The sequence below is a fragment of the Onychomys torridus genome, chromosome 8, assembly GCF_903995425.1.
Source record: "Onychomys torridus chromosome 8, mOncTor1.1, whole genome shotgun sequence".
Lineage (NCBI taxonomy): Eukaryota > Metazoa > Chordata > Mammalia > Rodentia > Cricetidae > Onychomys > Onychomys torridus.
This window is the reverse complement of record NC_050450.1, coordinates 64,254,724-64,273,437: the sequence shown is the minus strand read 5'-3', so window position 1 is coordinate 64,273,437 and position 18,714 is coordinate 64,254,724.

Below are 18,714 nucleotides of genomic sequence, written 5' to 3'. Positions count from 1 at the left end.
CCCACACTCGTTTACACTCTGCCATGTGGCGGTACCTTTATTAACATGGCACGTTTTTCTCCTGCATCTGGCTGGTGACTCCTCTCCACTCTTCTTCCTCCCAGCATTCTCCTAGTCTGGCTCTCCTGCCTAACCTTATCCCGTTCAGCTATTGGCCAGGTAGCTTCTTTATTAAACCAGCCACAGCAACAAATCTTGACAGTGTACGAAAGAGTTATTCCACAGCATTCCACACATGCTCACAATGTGTTTGACCATATTCCCCCCTCCAGCTCCTCTGCCTAGCCTCCCCCACTTTACTCTCCACTCTCACTTCCTCCCAACTTTGTGACTGTCCTAGAACTCACTCTGTAGACCAGGTTGGTCTCAAACTCAGAGATCTGCCTGTCTCTGCCTCCCAAGCATCTGTACTGCCAACTCCCCTTCATCCTCATCTTTCTCTTCTTCATCCACAAATCCAGTTTTTCCTGCCCATATACTCATGGGTATGATGCCATCCACTGGTGCATGGCTTACCTACCAGGGGTCATATGCTAAAGAAAATTGGAGCCCCCCCCCCCTCCGCCACGGCCATCAGCTGTTAATAGCTCTTCAGCTAGGGGTGAGAGCTCATGTGCATGTTGGGATGTTGATTGAATTCATCTTGTGCAGGTCCTGTGCAGACCACCACAGCTGTTCTGAGTTTATGAATACAGCAGTCTTATCATGGTAAGAGTGTTTACAGATATTTTAACTCAGTGTTATTCGACATGGCCTCCAGTTGTAGTCCCTGTCTCCTTACTTAGCCAGTGTCTTGGGAGTTCTAACCCATCTCTGTGTCAAAATACCTTCATAAGGCCACTGTTTTTCTTTGTTTGTTTGTCTGGTTAACTCAACACAAGCTAGAATCATCTGGGAAGAAGCCACTCAATTTAAAAAATGTCTCCATCAGATTGGCCTGGAGGCAAGTCTGTGAGGGCATTTCTTGATTAATAACTGATGTAGGAAGGCTCAGACCACTGTGTGTAAGTGCTACTGCTGGGCAGGTGGTCCTGGGTGGTGTAAGAAAGCAGACTGAGAAAGCTTTGTGGGATAAGCCAGTAAGCAGCACCCCTCCATGGTCCCTGCATCAGCTCCTGCCTCTAGGTTTCTACCTGGAGTTCCTGTCCTGACCTCCCCGATGATGGACTGTAACCTGTAAGTTAAACAAACCCTCTCTTCCCCAAGCTGTTTCCAGTCATTTTGTTTTATCACAGCAACAGAAAACCAAGACTATCATCAGTTTTGTTGTTATTGGTTTTGAGCTGGCATCTCACCTTGTAACTCTGGCTGTCCTGAAACTCATTCTGTAGACCAGGGCAACCTCAAACCCAGAGAGAGCCACCTGCCTCTGCCTCCTAATTGCTGGCACTAAAGGTGTACACCACTAAGCCTAGATTTCTTTCTCTATAAAATATTTTACTTTAAAGTGTGTGTGTGTGTGTGTGTGTGTGTGTGTGTGTGTGTGTGTGTGTGTGTGTGTGTGTGTGTGTCTGTGTTGGGGTGAATGCAGGTACCCACAGGTACCTGAGGCATCCGATCACCCTGGGGCTGGAGTCCCAGGGATTTGTGAGCTGCCTGATGTGGGTACTGGGAACCAGAAGCGTAGTTCTCGACCCCTGAGCCGTCTCTGCAGCCTGTCCCCTCCTCCTCCCAGTGTTATACTAGGTTTCTTCTGTCTGGGTTCCTCTTTCCTCCTCACGCTTGACCTCACAGCAGCATTTGACACTGCCGATGCCCCTGCTTCCTTTTCATCTGTCATTTACTATTTTTTAAAAAGCTTGTTTTAAATCAGGGCCTTGTCCTAAACTCAGGTTGGCCTTGAACTTGCCATCCTCCTGTCTTGGCCCCACAGATGCTGGGGTTAAAGGCTTGGGCCACCATATCCAGTGTCTCTCTCTTGAAATATTGCATTTGCTTGGCTTTTTGGATATCTTGTGTTTTAGTCCAGCTTCCCCTTCCTATAACAAATAGCTGAGCTAAGCCAACCTATAAAGAGAAAAGATCCGCCAGACATGGTGGCTTACACCTGTAATCCCAGTATTGGGAAGCTGAGGTAAGAGGATTTCCAGAAGCTTGAGGCACAGCCTGGGCTACATAATAAGTTCCAGGCCATCCCAGACTACAGAATGACACTCTGTCTCAAAACAGCAAAACCATTTTAGAGGTTTGGCCCAGAATCAACGGGTACATTGCTCTGGGCCTGTGGGGAGACTGGCCATGGTGGTGTAAGCCCAAGGTTGGCAAAATCTCCCCTGTGGCTGGGAACAGAAAAGAGAAGGGGCTGGTGTCCCATCAGCCCCTTGGGGGAGCGAGCCTAAAGGCCTCCCACTGGGCTCCACCTCAGAGTTTTTGGCACCACCCATTAGCGCTACTCTGGAGAGCAAACCTTTATCATGTGGGGCTGTGGGGTTCAATCAGCACTGAACAGCAGCACTACATGCTGATTCTCAGGCCACTCACTACAGGTTAGTCCTCCCTTCCCAGACACCAAATGCTGGGCTTCCTCAGTTCTCAGGGCTCTCCCTGTTTATTTTCTTTCTCTAGTCTTCCTCCCCCCCACCCCCGCTCATTTTAAAAAGACAAGATCTCCTTATTACCCCATGTGGAATTATATATGTAACCCAGGAAAGCCTCAAGCTCACAGAAATCCATCTGCACCAGCCTCCTAACAGCTGTGATTACAGGTGTGGACTGCCGTGGCCAGCACAGGTTTCCTAAGCCATCCCAGTCTACACTTACAAGCCTACACCGTTCTTTCTCTCCGTGCTGTTGACCTCCAGTGTTCTGTCTTTAGCCCAGAGCCCACATAACCCACTTATCCTCCATCCAGCATCCAGCTCAACTCCGCACTGCACAGATTCCCCAGGACAGGCTGCCTCAGTTACTGTGTTGCTTACTGTGTTGTTTTGAGATTTCCCCCAAATGAGCATCAAGGCAAGAAATTGAGTGCAATTTATCACTTTGGAGATAATCCCAGGAAATATTGCTAGAAAGGGAATGAGTGGGTCCATTGATGGGAAAGATAACAGAAGGCCACACTGTCTGCCCAGTACTTCTGCATAGCCAAGTGCAATCCTCTAAGACAACTCTGGGTGGTGCTGTAAAACATGCCCAGAGTGATCCCAACTGAGACACCACTATGCAGCTGGAGATTAGCCAGCAGCTCCAGGAAAGGGTTGAGTTTCCAGTGAGTCTGGCTTGCTCTGGCAGGCCCCACATGCTCCATGTAAGATAGAGTTGAGAGACTGGAGAGATGTCTTGGCAGTTAAGAGCACTGACTGCTCTTCCAGAGGACTCAGGTTCAGTTCCCAGCACCCACACAACTCACAGCCATCTGTTAACTATGCATGTGGTGCATGGACATATATGTAAGCTAAACACACATATACATAAAATAAATACAAAAAGAGTCCACCCAGGTGGTGGTGGTGCACACCTTTAATCCCAGCACTTGGGAGGCAGAGGCAGGTGGATTTCTGTGAGTTTGAGGCCAGCTTGGTCTATAAGATACCCATGGCTACACACAGAGAAATTCTGCCTCAAAAAACCAAAACCAAACCAAACCAAAAAAAAGAGCCCAAGTGAAAAGCCTTGGTCACATAGAGGTGAGTGGCAGAGCGAGGGGTGGGGTGGACAGTCTGCTGCAGAGTGCACTGGTCTGCTTTGGATACTCGCTGCAAGTACACTCTGTTTCTTGATCTTGGGGTGGAATCCCACAGGGCCACTGTGACAATCCTAGTCATTTGTCTCATGGAAGGACTTTGGGACCCACTCCCGGCCAGTGAGACTTGAAGGACCTCTGCTGGGGCCCCTGGAAAGTGCCAGACACTGTTGTGAATGGATGTGGTGCCAAGTCATGGTCAACATCTTGCCAGGTGATGAGCATTAGTCCAAGGACAAGTCAATGCTCCAAATGTGAGAGACTCTTTGGAAACCCAATCTTTGAGATACATCCAAGAAAAACTTTTTCATTTTTTTTTTTTTAGATTTAACTTTTGATTTATAGGGCGGAGAGAGAGGTGTGGTGCATGTGAGCGCAGGTGTCCTCAGAAGCCTCTCTGTGCTGGAATTGCAGGCAGTTGTGAACTGTGCAACATGGGTGCTGGGAACCGAACCCAGGTCTTCTGCAGGAGCGCCAGTGCTTTCAACTACTGAGCCATCTCTCCAGCCCCTCAAAATAAATAAATCTGAACACCTATAACCTTGGCACTTGGGAGGCAGAGGCAGGAGGAAGGGGAGTTCAAGATTAGCCTCAATTACATATAGAGATCAAGGCCAGCCTGGGCTACATGTGAGCCTGTCTCAAGAACCAGAAAGCAAAACAGAAGCAAGCTAGTGAAAGGTGGATCTAGGGACTGTCCTTGCAGATGCCTTTGCCCCTCTAACCTGTTTGCTAACTCGTTTCTTCATCCTGGCTTCCTGACAGCAATCAGGGGCTAAGTGCAGAGACATCTCTCCCTCACCCTCAGGATTGGCACCAGGACTCCTGCGGGGTCCCCAGAACAGACTGTGAGCCTGTGAGGAGGCTGCAGCCTGGACAGAGTTGAAACTGCTGAGCATGCGCAGGCTCCTGGGCTCCCAGTCCTGGAGATGTTTTCAGGATGCCTGTGGCCCTCTTACCTGACTAGCCTAAGAGAAATCAAACTCTCCCTGCTCCGCTGCCTCCTCTCTTCACTAACTGGATCCTAAAGGCTGCAAGTGAACAGACCTAACCTGGTCGGTCCCTCAATACAGGGGTGGATCTCAGAAATATCCTGTTAAATAATAAGGACACTTTTGGAGAAGGAGATGTGGAGCTGAATGGGGGATGGAAAGATGGCTTGGGGGTGGAGTGAATACTGATCTTTCAGAGGACCCGAGTTCAGTTCCCAGCACCCAAGTCAGGCTGTCACAACAGCCTCTAAGTCCAGCCCCAGGGGAATCTGATGCCTTGGGCCTTTGTATGTTCTATTAGTGTTGGAATTATTAATTTGCAGCACCATATCCAGCTCTTGGGTAGCCCTGGCACGCCTCAACACCATGCTGGCCTTGAACTTACAGAGTTCTGCCTGCCTCTGCCTCCCAGATGCTGGGAGGTTACACCTGGCATGATCTGACTTTTTGAAAACTATAATTAATTGCTTTTATTAATTTTCATACTTTTTGTTATTATTTTATTCAGTTCAATTTGGTTTCATATCCATGGATGAACTACTGATCCTCCTGCCTCTACCACCCACATACATGGAAAATAAGCATGTGCCATCATACTTGATTTATACAGTTCTGGGATCTAACCCAGGACCCTCTACATACTAGGCAAGGATGCTACCATCTAAGGTATATCCCCTACCCTAAGTTTTGTTTTTCTGAGACAAGACCTTGCTGGATCCTGGACAGAGTCCAGGCAAGCCCAGAACTCTGACTCAGCAGGTCTTGCTACCTAGCCTTACCACCAAGTTTAATCCTTGGAACCCACGTGGTGATAGGAGAGAAATGACTCCCGAAAAGCATCTTCAGAGTCTCCCTCCCCCACAACATTAGTTAATTAAAAATTCGAAAAGGAGCCAGACGTTGGTGGAGCACGCCTTTAATCCCAGCACTCAGGAGGCAGAGGCAGGCAGATCTCTGTGAGTTCGAGGCCAGTCCGATCTACAGAGCAAGATCCAGGACAGGCACCAAAATTACACAGAGAAACCCTGTCTTGGGGGCTGGAGAGATGGCTCAGAGGTTAAGAGCACTGGCTGTTCTCCCTAGAGGTCCTGAGTTCAATTCCCAGCAACCACATGGTGGTTCACAACCATCTACAATAAGAGATGTCCTCTTCTGGCCTGCAGGCTGAACACCCACTGTATACATAATAAATAAAGAAATCTTTAAAAAAGAAAGAAAGAAAGAAAGAAAGATAGAAAGAAAGAAAGAAAGAAAGAAAGAAAGAAAGATAGAAAGAAAGAAAGAAAGAAAGATAGAAAGAAAGAAGGAAAAGAAACCCTGTCTTGAAAACTCAAACAAACAAACAAACAAAAAACAAAAAGGTTTAGGCAGGGATGGTGGCCCCTGCTTGTAATCACAGCTACTGGGGAGGCTGAGGCAAGAGGGTCAGTTGAGACAACAAATGCAACATGGTAACATGGTAAGACTCTAGCTGAAACAGTTTTAACTTTGCTTCCATTTACTTACTTTATAAATAATTCCCACCCCAAAGAAGAACAGTGGGCAATGGACAGCTCTCAGAGAACCTTGCTTGAGTGTCTCCTCTGTCTGGCCAGGTTCCTTGAGGTCAGAGCATGGGGCGTCTTTAACCATGTCTTCCCCACAGAGCCCAGTTCGTGGCACAGAACTGAAATGCTGTAAGTGAATGAATGATGCAGGATAATGGGACTGAGGGGCTGTATTGATATGCCCCTGCCTGATAGATGAAGGGAAAAAAGCACAGATTCAAAGTGACTTGTTCCAACTTTTAATGTTAATCAAGTTCCCCTACTGTTCCAGATCTACCCTATCTGTGTGTCCGTCTGTCTGTCTGTCTGTCTGTGTGCATGTGAGTTTGGGTGGTGGTGGTAAGGAGCTGGGATCCAAGACTCACTCGTGCTCAGCATGCTCCCTGCCACCAAGCCCCCAGCCCTGTCTGTTCTGTGGCATCTTTCAGAACACAATAGTAGGCTTCACAAGATGTTCATTGACCTGCAGGGGAGCCTGTTGTCATGCTCGCTCTTGGCCTCCTTGTTTACACTTTCCCCACAGTCTCTGTGACTGTTATTGTCAAGAGTGGGTGAGGGCTGAGGTGTCTTTCTCTGTGAGAATCAGGTTTTCCCCTTTGGCTGGGTTACTATGGGTTGGGTTTGTGGTTTTTTGGCTTCCTGTTGCCTGCACAGCCTGGGTCCCTCGGCAGGCCGCTGTGCTAGGGACTGTCCTGCCCAGGCCATCTGTGTTTTCCCCAAGGAGGGCAGGCTGTGTCCATGTTTTATTAGTACCAGCCTTAGATTTGGGCCAAAGGAGTCCCCGATGAGGTCTTGTGTTTCACGGGATCCGGCTTAGCCTCTGCACCAATGACCTCTCCTTAAAGGACAGAGATGCTGTAGTCAAGGCTCTTGTCCACCAGTGGTTGTTCTGTCCTCCTCCAAGCCCACAGCCTGAGTACCTGGACCTTTTGATTTCTTATCCACATGGCCCTGGCCTGCTTGGAGATACCATGTGGGCCTCCTTCCTTGATCTACCTTCCTGGGCACCTCCAGGTCCAAGGCAACATGGGTAGAACCTGGAAAAGCAGGTCAAAGTTCCCAAACCTGTGTGCTCAAGGGACCATTTCAGAATAAGTTGGGGACAGGAGGGGAGGGGGCAGGCTGTGGGATGGCACAGAACCCCCACGAGCTTGGAATTTGAAACTGAAATCTGGCCTGCCAGATTGGAGTGAAGGTACATTTGTCAAGGTAGGCGAATAGTACATAGTTTACTTAACACTTTGTCAATTTAATTTCTAACATTTAATACTTACGCATACGGTGCGTGGGTCCCTATGTCTGTTCTTGCCCTGGGCTTTGCAACTGTTAAAGGCAAGCCTGGGGTGAAGGATGTATCTCAGTGGTAGTATGCTTGCGTAATGCATAGGGTACCCTATGTTCAACCCCTAGTACAGAAGGGGGAAAGAGAAGAGGGGAATGTTAGCATTCATTCTGGGGGCCGGGGTTGTAGCTCAGTTGGTAGAGTGCTTGCCTACCCAGCGTGTGAAGCCTGATGCCCCAAAGCCCTGAGTTTCATCCCCAACACCCTATAAACTGGCTGTCACCCTTGGCCAGCATGGGCTGTAAAAAGGCCTTTTCTGAAAACTAAAATAAAATGAGGAGGGGCTGGAGAGATGGTCCAAAGGATAAGAGTGCTAGTTCTGCTGGGTGGCGGCACGCCTTTAATTCCAGGAGGCAGAGCCAGGTGGATCTCTGTGAGTGTGAGGCCAGCCTGGTCTGCAAAGCGAGTTCCAGGATAGCCAAAGATACACAGAGAAACCTTGTCTTGAAAACGGCGGCGGGGTGTGTGTGTGTGTGTGTGTGTGTGTGTGTGTGTGTGTGTTATACAAAGGCTTAGAGTCTATAAAACCAGTTTCAGATCTGGTTTGAGGATGCAAAGTTACAGTAAAAGTATAAGTGACAGAAAGAAACTAGAAACCTTCAGTTCATTGTTTCGGTTGAGATAGATCTTGCTATGTAGCCCAGTCTAAACTTGAACTTTTGATCTTTCCACATTACACTCCTGAGGGCTATGTGCAGTATATAGGCTCGTGCCACAAGGCACAGTGAAACTCTCAATTATTGCTTTTTTTTTTTTTTCCTGAGATACAGTCTCTTGTAATTCAGGCGGACCTCAAACCTACTTTGTAGCTGTGAATGACCATGAACTTATTTTTTAAAATTATTTTGCCAGGAGGTGGTGGTACACACCTTTAATCCCAGCACTTGGGAGGCAGAGGCAGATGGAGCTCTGTGGGTTCAAGGCCAACCTGGTCTACAGAGTGAGTTCCAGGACAGCCAAAGCTGTTACACAAAGAAACCCTGTATCAAAAAACCAAAATGTATTTTCTATGTATGGGTGTTTGCTTTTATGCTTGTCTGGTTACCACATGCATGCCTAGTGCTGATAGGGAGCCAGGAGAAGGCGGAAGATCCCTTGGAACTAGAGTTACAGACCATTGTGAGACACTGTGTGGGTGCTGGGAATTGAACCTGGGTCCTCTGGAAGTGTAACCAGTCTTCAATTACTAAGCCATCTCTCCAGTGTGACCATGAACTTTTGATTCTCCTTCCTCTACCTCCTAAGTGTTGGAATTACAGATGTGTGCTACCATGCTTGGTTTTAAAACAATATTTATTCATTTGTTTTTCTGTGGGTGTGAGTGTTTTGCCTACTTGTATGTCTTTGTACCACATGCATGCCTGGTGCTGGCAGAGGCCAGAAGAAGATGTCAGATTCCCAGGAACCGGAGTTGCACACAGTTGTAAGTTGCCATGTGGGTGCTGGGAATCAAACCCAGGTCCTCTGGAAGAGCAGCCAGTGCTCTTAACTGATGAGCCATCTCTCCAGCCCTCAGATTTTTATGTTTTCCACTCTATACTCCTCATTAATGTCTTCTTATGAGTCAAATTTTTCCTCTGTTTTAATTCGTATGTCCTAACCCCCAGTACTTTACTAAGTAGCCATGTTTGGATATAAGACCCTTGAGGATTTATAAAAACTAAATTCTGTAAGATGCACCATTGATCCTGGAACTTGGAAGGCTGGGCAGGAAGATTGCCAGAGCCCAGGAATTTGAGACCCGTCTGGGCAATAAGGCAAGAGCCTGTTTGAAGGAGGATGGGGACTGATAATAAGGTTGCTTTGTGGGCCTGAATCGTGCTAGGTGCCCTATAAGGAAAACAGAATAGACACAGTCACAGAGAGGAGACAAGAGGGCAGACAGCCATGAGCAAGCTAAGGCAAGACCTCAGAAGAAGCCAGCCTGTGGCCCCTCCGTCTCAGGCTTCCCGCTAGAGAGCTCAGAGCCAACATAACTCACCTTCAATGAGTGCTGTGGCTCTTGTCTGGCCCTATCTGCCGGGCTTCCTCGTGGCAGCCCCAGAAAACAGGGCAGCTCCTTTTGTCCTCCTCCTCTACCCACCTTGGGGGCCTGGGATGGGGTGGGGGTGGAGGTGGGGGTGGCGGGGAACCACAGCTTTACCAATTGTTTCCTGTTCTCCACCTGGGACCTGGCGCACCCAGTGACTTCCTGGTGTATTTAGGCATGAGAAGCAGAGGAGCTCAGCCTAGTTAATGGTGGGTATGGAAGTACTCACTGTCACCTCTGTCCATCTCTAGATTTTGACATTTTCAAACCCCATCTTTGAGGGTTTGGGCCTTGGCTAGGCAGGACCTGGGGCCCCAGAAAGCTGTGCAGACATTGAAATTTGGCAGGGCCAAGCAAGGCTTTGTTAAGAAGGGGTGGGAGTGGGTTGGGGGAGGGGAGTCACCTGGCTGCCCACTTGTCCCATCTGGAGGCTGTGTCCTGTTCAGCTATGTGCAGGCTACTTAGGTTTGAGCCTAGTTTTGCTGTTTATTTGCTATGCTGTTAGGAATTTAAGGTTACTGGGGATTTTTACCCAGCTCAAGGCCCCAACAATCTAGTGTAAGCCACCATAAATTTAATTTATGCCAATTAAAGGGATAACTAGTTGGGGTTGAGGAGATGGCTCAGTTAGTGCCTGCCAACCAAGCTTCGGCATGGTCAGCACTCAATAAAAGCCTGGCTTGGAGTGGATCTGTAACCCCAGAGCTGTGGGTGGGAGACAGGTAAATTCTTGGAGTTCATTGCCCAGCAAACCGAGGGAATTGATGAGCTCCAGGTGGAGATCAAGGAAGACACCTGCTATTGGCCTCTGGCCTCTGCACACAGATATCCATGTACACACACATCTGCATGTGTACACACACTGTCTTAGTTAGGGTTTTTATTGCTTGAAGAGACACCATGACCATGGCAACTCCTATAAAGGAAAACATTCAGTTGAGGTGGCGGCTTAGTTTTAGAGGCTTAATCCATTATCACCAGGGCGGGGAGCATGGTGGCTGGGAGTATGGTGGTGTGCAGACAGACATGGTTCTGGAGAATTCTACATCTTGATCCAAAGGCAAGAGGAAGTGAACTGAGTCACTGAGGGGTGGCTTGAGCATCTATGAGACCTCAAAGTCCACTCCCACAGTGATACATTTCCTCTGACAAGGCCATATCTACTCTAACAAAGCCACACCTAATAGTGCCATTCACTTTGGGGGCCATTTTCTTTCAAACCACCACACATACTTACATGAAGGCTCCACATGAACACATGTATACAACACACACACACACACACACACACACACACACACACACACACACACACACACACAGCATTAATGGTAAAAAGGAGTAGAAGCAGATTTAACCAATGTGGCCTGTTGGGTAGAGGCACAGATAAATGGGTGCAGTTAACCCACATTCATATTCAGGGCCCTGACATGAACTTTAGATTAGAATCGAGGAACATCTGGGGCAGAGGGAAGAAGGCTGCAAAACCAGGCAGTCTTAGTTACAGTTAGAGGTTGTAACAGGCTTGCTTACAGAGGTCTCTGCTATACTGTCTCACTTGTGGTTTTGCAAGGTGTTTGGGAAGTTGTAATCACTGTGGTCACCCAACTGGCCAATTAGTTCCCAGGAGAGCACACCTGGGTGCAGACTTGACCGCATCATCATAGACAGCCTCCCTTCTTTTGAGGGGTGGGTATTGTCTGTAGCTGGAGTTTTCTCCAGTCCTTCCCCGAGCCCGTAGCCACTCAGACCCAAATAAACACACAGATGCTTATATTATTTAAACTGTTTGGCCTAACAGCTCAGGCTTATTACTGACTAGCTCCTACACTTAAATTAACCCATAATTCTTATTTATGTTTAGCTACATGGCTTGGTACCTTTTCCCAGTTCTGCCTTCACATCTTGCTTCTCATGGCAGTGGCTGGCAGCCTCTCCTGACTCAGCCCTCCTGTTCCCAGAATTCTCCTCTCTCTTTGTCCTGCCTATTTCCTGCCTGGCTACTGGCCAATGAGCACTTTATTTATTAACCAATCAGAGCAACACATTCACAGCAGACAGATACCCACAGCAGTTGTCCTGCCAAGAGTCTTCCTGCTGCTTGCAGGTAATTTCTGTTTTGTTTGTTTGTTTTTTAAAGATTTATTTATTATGTATACAGTGTATCCTTGAAGGACAGAAGAGGACACCAGATCTCATTACAGATGGTTGTGAGCCACCATGTGGTTGCTGGGAATTGAACTCAGGACCTCTGGAAGAGCAGCCAGTGCTCTTCACCTCTGAGCCACATCTTCAGCCTCAGTAATTTCTGTTTTTAATGATAAAGCTATGCTTATCCATTAGCCCTGATGTTACTTAAATCTATGGTGACTGCAGGTTTAGGGCAATGACTGAATGCCAGGTCTATCACCAGCTTGTAGTTGCCTGTGGGCCAAGTGAAAAGCAATGCTTTTTATCAAAAGCAGTTTCTAAATGCCTATTTTTTTTTTTTTTTCCGAGACAGGGTTTCTCTGTATCTTTGGAGGCTATCCAGGAACTCGCTTTGTAGACCAGGCTGGCCTCAAACCCACAGAGATCCACCTGCCTCTGCCTCCCGAGTGCTGGGATTACAGGCATGTGCCACCACCGCCCGGCCTAAGTGCCCATTTTAAAGTGAACTTGGGCAAATTATACAGCCTTTCTGTAAATCAGTTTTCTTCTCTCTCTCTCTCTCTCTCTCTCTCTCTCTCTCTCTCTCTGTCTGTGTGTGTGTGTGTGTGTGTGTGTGTGTGAGAGAGAGAGAGAGAGAGAGAGAGAGAGAGAGGTAGGTTTATCAATCTCTACCTTGTTTTTTGATTTATTTAAAAAATGTATTTTTATATAAGATGTATTTATTTTAAAGGATATATTTATGTGTTTGAATGTTTGCTTGTATGTATGTACATGCAAAACACACACACACACACACACACACACACACACACACACACACACACACGGAGTGTCCTTGGAGGCCAGAAGGGGGTCAGATACCCTGGAACTAGAGGTACAAACTATGGTGGCCCTGTGGGTTCTGGGATTTGAACCTGGTTCTCTGTGAGAGCAGCACTGGGTGCTCTTACCCACTGACTCCTCTCCCAGCCCTGTTCATGTTTGTTTTCTTGAGACAGGGTCTCACTGTGTAGCTCTGGCCATCCTGTGGCCCAGCTCTATCTTTCAAGCCAAAGTCTTTATAGCTCCATTTGTCTGTTTGCAAAACATCATCACAGTTGGGCTGCCTGACTGCTGACATCCAGTCATTCTTTCACACAGCTGTATGCTACACATGTGTGTATGTGTGCATGTCACGGGGAGGGGGAGGCTGGAAGAGTCACTGTCTATGTGACTACAGGGAAGCTGTCATCCATGCTGGCTGAAGACTTTCCTGTGCACTGCTTGGAGTCACCTAAGCTCTGGTGAACCCTAAAGTGAGCTGTGGTGGAACTGTCCTTTAGTTTGTCCTTAAGAGATGGTGATACTGTTTTCTTTTTCTTTTCTTTTCTTCCCCCCCCCCCCCCCCCCACAGGGTTTCTCTGTGTGGCTTTGCACCTTTCCTAGAACTCACTCTGTAGCCCAGGCTGGCCTTGAACTCACAGAGATCTGCCTGACTTTGCCCCCTGAGTGCTGGGATTTAAGGCATGCGCAACCACCACCAGCATGGTAGATATTGTTTATAGCTAGGACCCCCACTGAAAGAATTTGAGCAATCATTGTACCAACTTAGCCACCTCCCCATGTCCAATTTTTTCAGTTTTTATTCCTTTAATTTTATTCTTTCTTTAAAAAAAAATTTTTTTTTAAACTTTTTGTGAGACAAGGACTCACTGGGTAGCCCTGGCTAGCCTGGAACTGTGGAGACCAGGCTGGCTTCAGACACACAGAGATCTGCCTGCTTCTGCATCCTGAGTGCTAGGATTAAAGGTTTGTTCCACCAAGCTTGGCAAAACCAACATTATTGTTTAAAGCAAACATTTTGTACCATCTGCCAAGGTCAATGACAGTGACCCTGGCCTCCAGGCCAGGCTTCCAGGTCCCAGCACATGGTGTTTTTGTGGGGACCTTGTCTCACATGTTCAACAACATAGTGACTATTTCAATAGGGCCCAGAGGTGGTTGATTCTCTTTGTGTAACTATGGACAAACTAAAATGATGCCTGGCACCCTTTTAGTAGCCCAGGGCAAAGCCCTCACACCAGCTTGCTCTTCCTAGGGAGGGTGATGCTAGATGAATAGGCTCTTCCCCATGCCTAGACCAGTGGAGGAGATAGGAATCACACATTTCCAGGATTGCCCTGGCACTGATTGGGCTGCTGTTGGAAAGTCAAGAGCCAGTCCTGGAGACTTCATACTTGGAATCCTGAAACTAGCATTTATCAGCTCTGTAACCTTGGGCATGTAACCTCAGAAGACCTCAGCCTTGCCTCCTTTACCTGTAAAATGGGGAGAATACTAACTCATAAGGTGGCTCTGTGAGGTTGAGATGAGGTCATCCAGAGTGTGATGGATGCAGCTTCTGAGGGTCCTCGCCGTTTCTCATGTTGCCACCTGAACCTTTTCTGGAGGCTTTTCCCCACTGCCAGTCCTGGGAGGCTGGGCCTCACTCACCTGCAGTTCTGCAGCCTGCTTCACCACGTGAGGTTAAGAGGAAGCGGGGGGGGGGGGGGGGGGGGGGGGCGGGGGGCGGGCGTTTGAACTTCCGCTTCCTTCAGCAGCACGTTGATGGCTGTGCCTGCTCCATCACCCAGCCCCCACGGAGGCTGCTTCCGGAACACTAGACTCCAACAGATTTCTCTCGGATAGTTGTTATTGATTTATGCTCCTGTTCCCATAGGATGTCTGCAAAGGAGGAAATAGAACCAGGCCTTGCTGATGACAGCTGCTCTGTGAGTCCAGCAGGTCACTGGGTCCCAGGCCGATAGCAAGCCCCAGGAAAAGTCCTGGAAAGTGTTAAGAAAAACAAAGCTGAAGGCTGGAGGCTCCGGGTGCTATGCCCTTCATAATCTCTGGAGGGGGAAGAGAGAGGATTAGAAGTTCAAGGTCAGCCTTGGCTACCTATGGAGAGTTGAATGCCAACCCAGGATACAAGAGATCTTGTTTGATTCAAACACACACACACACACACACACACACACACACACAGGTGCGGAGCCGTTGGATAGAAGAGCAAAGCCAAGCCAGGCTGGACCTGGTGGCATAAGCCTGTAGTCTTAGCTACTTTAGAGGCCGAGACAGGAGAATTACAAAGTTCAAGGAGCCTGCTTTGGTACTGAACGAAATCCTAGCTTCAGGGGCTGGAGAGATGGTTCGGCAGTTAAGGGCACTGGCTGCTCTACTCTTCTAAAGGTCCTGAGTTCAATTCCTAATACCCACTTAGCAGCCCACAACCATCCACACTGGGATCCAATGCCCTCTTCTGTGTGCAGGTATGCATGCAGATAAAGCACCTATATGCATAAAACACATAAAAGAATAAACCTTGGGAGGCAGAGGCAAGTGGATCTTTATGAGTTTGAGGCTAGCCTGGTCTACATAGAGAGTTCAAGGACATCCAGGGCTACATAGAAAGACCCTATCTCAAAACAAACAAATGAAAACAAAACAAAAAGGCTCTGTCTTTAAAATTTTTGTTTTGTTTTGTTTGATTTTTGGTTTGGGATTTTCAAGGCATAGTTTCTCTAGGTAGCCCTGGATGTCCTGGAACTCACTCTGTAGACCAGGCTGGCCTCTGTCTCTCAAGTGCTGGGATTAAAGATGTATACCACCACTGGCCTGTCTTTAAAAATTTTAAAGTTAATAGAAAATAGGGTAGGGGTGGGGACTGAGGTTATGGCTCAGTGGTACAGCACTTGTTTAGTGTACACAAGGCCACAGGTTCAATCTCCATCACTGACAAAAGAAAACTAAGGAAGAGAGGACTTACAGTCTAAACAGTCTCTCAAATAGATACACACACAATGGGTATCCTCAGCCAAGCACATTGGTCATGATATCACAGCCTAGAAACTGGCACTGTTATGCCTGTGGGCCTTGCTGTTCTTCCTCCTGGGATTACTTCAGGCTGTCCCCTCCTGCCTTCTCTGACAGGATGCTCATGGCCATCTCAGAAACACCACACCTTCATCTTGGCCGCTGATCACTCTGTCTGATTCCTCAGCATGCTGGAAGACTGAGTCCATCTTCCTTTCCATACTTCCCTTCTAAGGCCTGAGTCTGTGACTCTTTGGAGCCTGATTCCAAGCCCTAGTCCCCAAGAGACAAGACCCCGTTCTGGGCAGGTTAACCCTCGTCTTGGCCTACTGGAACACTGATGAAAAGCAGACGGGGTTGGGGTGTAGTTTATGAGCAGAGGGTGTGCTGCGTGTGTGTGTGAGGCCCTGGGTTATTTTCCAGCATCTAGGAGCGAAAGGAGGTCCACTGGCAAAGCGCATGCCCACACTGGTCATTCTCCAGTAAAGAAATCCCAGCTCCTTGAAAATATGGCAGATTCCAGAGTTAGGGAAGGAAAACATACAAAATGAGCCTCACACATCTTGTAATGCCAGAAAGTAAAGAAGTTTCCAAGATCCCATCTTCAAACCCCAAGGCCCTCACATTGATAAAGGTGAGTCAAAGGCCTGTGGGCTGCCTAATAGTCAAAACTGGAAGAAGAGAAGCAAAAACCAAAACAGAACCAGAGTATAATCCAAACTACAAACTAAATGTCCACGAATGCATGCAGACACACACCAGCGACTGAGTGAACAAGCAGAGAGGAGACAAAGGCGCCCACAGTTTGTGTGGGTCCCCAAGGAGGGGAACACCAAGCCAGCTGTGGTGGCGCACACCTTTAATCCCAACACTCAGGAAGCAGAGGCAGGCGGATCTCTGAGTCTGAGGCCAGCCTGGTCTACAGAGCAGTTTCTAGGACAGCCAGAGCTACACAGAGAAACCCTGTTTCAAAAAACAAAAACAAAAACAAAAGAAACAAATCAGGGAACACCTCGATACTCTTAGTAGCGGCTGAGTGGGGCTTCTTTCCAAAGAACACGGTATGGAAAGGGGGGACAGAGTGACCTTGCAACGGTAGAGTGTGACAGATACCCCTCAGCCAGCTGATCAAGGCCATCTATAGAAAAAAAATCGTGTTGATAACTTGTACTCTGTGTGTGTGTGTGTGTGCTCATGTGTGCACGCGCACTCGAAGTGCCCACAGAGACCAGAGAGGGCATCAGACTTCCTGGAATTACAGGTGCTTATGTGCTACCCAATGTGGAACCAAATTCAGGTTTTCTGCAAGAGCAATACCAGCTGTTAACCACTGAGCCATCTTTCCAGCCCGAGAATGTGCACCTCTAGGCTTTTACTTCTAAATCTGTATGTCCACTCTAACAATGAGAGAGCTGTCAGGTAGATTCTAATAGACAGCTCTGATACATCTTAACTGGGGAAGGTCATCAGAGGCAGAGAGTTTGAGAAACTGTCACAGCCAAGAGGCCACCAAGGAGATGTGATGACTAAATTAACTGGTATCTTAGAAGGGATCCTGGGACAGAAAATGGAATTAGGCTCCATCGAAGGAAATCTGAATGAACTGTGAAGTCTAGTTAGTAAACATGTATCAGAGTTTGAATTATTCATTATCACAAATGTGAACTGGGCACCATGGCCCAAGTCTGCGGCCTCAGTACTCAGGAGGTGAAGGCAGGAAGATCAGGAGTTCAAAGCCATCCTCAACTCTATGTGAGTTCAAAGACAAAAACAAAAATTATAACAAATATACCATCCTAATGATCTAATTATAGTGAATTCTCAATAAGGATCTCTCTCTCCTCTCTCCCTCTCTGTAGGCGGTAGATACAGAAATTCTATGCTGTCTGCTCATTTTTTTTCTTTCTAAATATCTAAAGCTGTTCTAAAAATAAAGGCAAGCCTGGAAGAAAAACCTGGGATTCCAGCAGTACCAGGGCTCTCAGGATCGCAAAGAAGGCAGGCAATGGGCGCTCTCCTCACACCAGCTCCACAGGGAGCTGGGCTACTTGCCCTATGCCCTGGCTGCTGGCATCTCTGCTACTCCAAGGCAGCCTGCAGGGGTCTCTGAGGCCAGTAATGTGGCTGGGGTTGCTAGTCAGCGCGGCCCTGCATCATTAAGGACCTAGAGACTCCTGCACTCCTGGGATGTCCTGTTTCTGCCAAGTTGTCTGCCCTGCTGCTCCCACCTCCTGTCTTGTGGACAGGAAATCTGAGCCCCGGTCCATTCCAGGATTAAAGGATTTCAATTCTCTGGCGTCACTCCTTCAACCTGTCTTGTTTCCACGGAGTAGAAACTGAAGTTCTTACTGAGGGAAGATGCCAGGGTGACTCCTGTCTTTGGTCAGTGGCATCATGGTACCGTGTGAACGGGAGTCGCAGGGTGGTAGTGTGAGTGCAGACTCTTCTGTGACGATTTTTAAAGATTGATTTATGTTGTTGTGTGTAATATGTATGTTGTGTGTATGTGTGAGTGCTGGCATATATGTAAGTGTGCCATGTGCATGCCTGGTGCCTGCAGAGGGCAGAAGAGGGTTTCTGATGCCCCACAATTAGAGTTGCATGGGAAGTTGTGAGCCTCCATGTGGGTGCAGGGAACTGAACCCTGCTCTTTGAAATAACAGCAAATGCTCTTAATTGCGGAGCCATCTCTCCAGTCCCTCTATAACAACTTCCATGTTTTTTTTTTTTTTTAAATGAAGGTTTGTTGTCCTTGTTGCTGTTGTAATTTCTCTCATTCATTCATTCATTTTTATAAGCAGGGCCTCATTTAGCTCAAGCAGAAGCTGAACTCACTATTTAGCAGAGGATGGCCTTGAACTCCTAACCCTTGTGCTGGGACTCCAGATGTGCACACCGTGCCTGGTTCTGACTCCTGCTCTTCCTTTCATTTATCTACTAAGCCGAGTCCTTGAAACTGCAGAGGATGGAGACCCCCTGAGTCTGTCAGGGCAACTGCTCCATAGAAGATGCTCCAGGAATGTTGTAGAAGAACAAATTGGCAGTCACAAGCAGCAGCGCTTCCTGTTAGCTCCAAACGAAGACGCTCAGAGCTTACACCCGTGGGACTAGAGACCTGATAAATGGGCAGTTTCACC